This window comes from Ixodes scapularis, unplaced genomic scaffold (genome assembly GCF_016920785.2).
Source record: "Ixodes scapularis isolate PalLabHiFi unplaced genomic scaffold, ASM1692078v2 PGA_scaffold2__306_contigs__length_199485367, whole genome shotgun sequence".
Classification (NCBI taxonomy): Eukaryota; Metazoa; Arthropoda; class Arachnida; order Ixodida; family Ixodidae; genus Ixodes; species Ixodes scapularis.
In genome coordinates, this window is record NW_024609857.1 from 149,354,117 (window position 1) to 149,358,123 (window position 4,007).

Below are 4,007 nucleotides of genomic sequence, written 5' to 3' on the forward strand. Positions count from 1 at the left end.
CGAGTTGGAACGGGCTTGCGAGCCCCTGACTGTTCTCCTCCCGCGGTTCGCCGCGTTACCTGCCGCACGCGGCAGCCCTTGTTCGCCGGCTACTTAGCCATCGCCCTCACTGTGCGCGGTAGGACACTTGACTTCGTGTCTCGCGATCGTAAGCCTGTGAGACCAGTTATTCCCAGTTGTTTGATTGTATCGTGCACTCCGGAAAAGTTCAAGTAAAGTTTTGTGTTTTAATCGAACACTAAGCAGTCTTGGTCGTCCACGTCCCGAGTCCTCGCCGCCTGCAGCCAGCTCTCCAGCAACCAGCATCGTTCCACGGTCCCCCGGCCCTCGACGGTAGACACCTCCAGGGTTCCCACCGAGGTCCGGGACAACAACCTTACAACTGCTATGGGCATAGGGCCACAGGCGCCCAGCTTCAAGGTCATTCCAGTGGCGCCTCCCGTGGAACCTAGCGCTTGACTCAGAACTCACTAAAGGCAGACAACATGGAAACAACAGCCAGTGTCTTTCACGGTTGCAGCTGGAGGCGCGGCGCCTGCGTGCATTACCGGATTAGGTCAATACCCGACCAAGGCTTGTTAAGCATCTCTGCCTGCGTTCGTGCGCGCCGGTGTTATGTTTTGGCTGCCCGTCGCCGCCTTGGCCCAAGGACGCCTGTGATGCAGTTTCTACGGCTGCCTAATATAAGTGCGTGGGAACGGTATGTGAGGGGGCCCCTTGTTTTGGAATGCCACTTCATCTGCCGGCGTCTTAATTTATTTCTGCGCTCAAACTTTTGTGATGAGCAAAATTAGCACTAGATTTCGAAAGTAGTTTGTAATTTGAGTAGAAGTTACCTGAAAAACGTAGTTAAATTAAACTACCAATTACCCAAATAAAGTTGTAATTGAAAGTGACAAAGTTAGTCGGAAAAGTAGTTAAACTACAGTAGTTTGAGTAAAGTAGTTTAACTACGTCCAAGTCTGAATTGCGCCATACGTAACCCATATTTTTTTATCTTTGTTGTTCGTCTAGAGTATTTCCTATGGCGATGCAGGTGGCGAAAGTATCTGTCCTTCACAAGAAACGTGCTAAAAATAATTTCAGCAATTATCGACCGATTTCAATTCTTCCCTTATTTTTTAAAGACCTCGAAAAAGTAATACAGTCCCGTCTCGTACAATTTGCGAATAAGCACGATTTACTTTCATCTTCGCAGTTTGGTTTCCAAAAACATCGTTTCACAAATTAGCCATCTTGTCCCAGAAAGAATATATATTACAAAATCTTGAAGAAAAATTAACGGTTTCTGGTGTGTTCGTAGATTTTACTGAAGCCTTTTACTTCGTAGATCATAACATTCTGCTTTGTAAACTTAATTGCTATGGTATTCGAGGGTTGCCGTTATCACTCCTAAATTCATACTTGAGTCACCGCTTCCAATATATTAACATTAGTGGTCATTCCTCCGATAGAGAGCGTATTATTTCAAGGGTTCCACAAGGAAGTATTTTAGGGCGCCATTTTTTTAACCTGTATATAAACGATATTGTGAATATGACCCTGTTGCTAAATTTGTTATTTATGCAGACGACACTAGTATATTTATTTCCTCTTTAAATAGCGATAAAATTGTGGCTGCTGTTAATTTTACTTTGTTTGGGTTGGCGGTTTGGGCAAAAGAAAATGGACTAAGTGGTAACACTGAAAAGACGTGGGCTATTTTCTTTCGTTCGAAAAATAAACAAATTTTGATGCCAAGGCCCCTAGTATTTAGCTCAAATCCGATAGAGATCGTGGATAATTTTAAAACACTAGGTGTCTTTTTTTCTTAAAATATGTCATGGGATAGCCATGTAAACTACTTGGTTTCCAAATTGTCGCGTGTTGTTGGTTTAACGTATCGCCACAGCCAAATTCTACCAGTTCGCGAGAAAATAATTATTTACAATGCTTTGTTTTACTCACTCCTGAGTTATTTCAACCTTGTCTGGGGCACAACCACGGCGTCCAACCTCAACAAAATTTATCTGCTTAGAAAAAAAAATGTTAAGAGCCATTTTTCACGCGCATCATGTGACTCTCACACTGAGACCGTGTTTAGTAATCTGCACATATTAGAAATGTATAACCAATCTGATTATAGACTTCGAATCACAATTAAGAATAAAAAGAAAAAAAGAAAGTGCTTTTTTAAACGAGATTGTTGCATTAGAAAAAAAAATAATACGGTTTACTTGACCCGCTATACTGAATATTGGTAGGTTCCCCCATGGAGGTCAAATTATCTGCAGCAAATGCTTCGGTATTTAATTCCAAAGCTTCTAAACAACTTTGAAGAAAAATAGAGATCTAGAAACAATATCTCCTAAAGAGTTTCGTAATATATTTTTACGTGTTTGAGCGTTCTGTGTCTTGTTTCTGTTATTCCATTTGCTAATGTATAATTTACTGTATATGATTTTTTTTTCATTGCACGAAAACTGTTTGCTTAACGGTTGCCGATGGGGCTGAGGGCTAGTCAAGCTTCTTGTTGAATCGTTTTTCCTTTTGCTCAACCATTTCCGTAAATGGTAATAAACAGGATTATTATTATTATATCCAAAACTAACTTTCAAAATTGTTCAAGATAACATTGAGCGAGGCGTCTTCATGGCTACTTGATTGGGGGATTGGGTCGTCCAAATCACCGGTCTAGGCTGTAACTATTTCCTTATTTACTCGAAGTACAACTCGACGAAGCACGTTGAATTTGCAATAAACTATAAACTTCATTAGGTATTCAGCATTTATATATTTATTAATATAAAAAGTCATTCTTAGGAAAAGTAAATCTAATTTTTTATGCAATTCCTCATTGCTTTAAGTTTTACGTGAATATTATTGTAAAAATAATGTGAATGCAGGTTTTGATAGATGTTTTGATAAATATTTAAATATAGCCCAGAATAAGGTACCCACATAAGTTACAGAAAAAGTTATTCAAATTATATCTCACATGCAAGCGCAAAACACAGCAGCAAAAGTTGAGGAAACGTACTCTGCACTGATTCAAAGTGGTTCTAGTTCCTTTCCTTCATCTTACCAACACCCACGCTTCCTATCCTTTGAATACACTTCTTTAATTCAGTTCTTCATGCAGGCTTTCGAATTGTGTAGTTATATGGCCGTAACCTAAAACAATCGACAAAATAGCTTTACCAGTTCGTCGAATCTTAGCGCGTTACTGAAGTTCAATTCATACCTGGAAACGTGACCAAATACCGCTACCGTCCCTTCCTAAATCTAACGAACAATACTTTTGCTCATAGTAAAATCACCACCTCAGTGTTTGACCGCTCTTTATTTTCCCCAGACTCATAGTGTTCTTACTATGTTCAAATACAAGCAGCTCGACTGCGCACTAACCTTCTGTTCATTACTTTCTTCAGTTTTCCTTTTTATTGAACTTTAGAATTATTAACTGGTAAGAATAAACCGCGCGTTCGGACTCAGACAACTGAACGATTACAAATGATTCCATTCTGTTTTATCTTTTGTTTATTGAATTTGTAGAAAGCATGCCGGTCCCGATGGCACATTGACTTTTCAAAGGAAAAGAAAATGTGACCCTTTTTTTTTTTGCCAAGAGTAGCGGGTAACGTAATTCAATAGTTGATACATAAAGGAGTAACAAAATTGCTTTGCTCGTTAGTTTTTTTAGATTTTAACGAGTACGTTAGACGTTACTAAAACTTAACACTTAAGAGGTAACGTCTTTGTTTGTAACGCGTAACTTCCTGCACTGAATTATTGTGGATGCTAAGCTCTCAAGGTAGCCTTTTCATGATTCTTAGAAGAAATCATGTCCCATCAGCGTGTCGGTGCTCTGATTTGGGCAAAAGCCTAGATTTTCATTAATCAATAGGCGGTTCAGGCCAATAAAGGCCGAAATTAATTAAGCTCGGTTGTGTTTTTCTTTTCGTTGAGAGTATTAACATAACTTTGCTCTTGCTTTAGGCTGAATATTCATGCAAACGATTTCGATC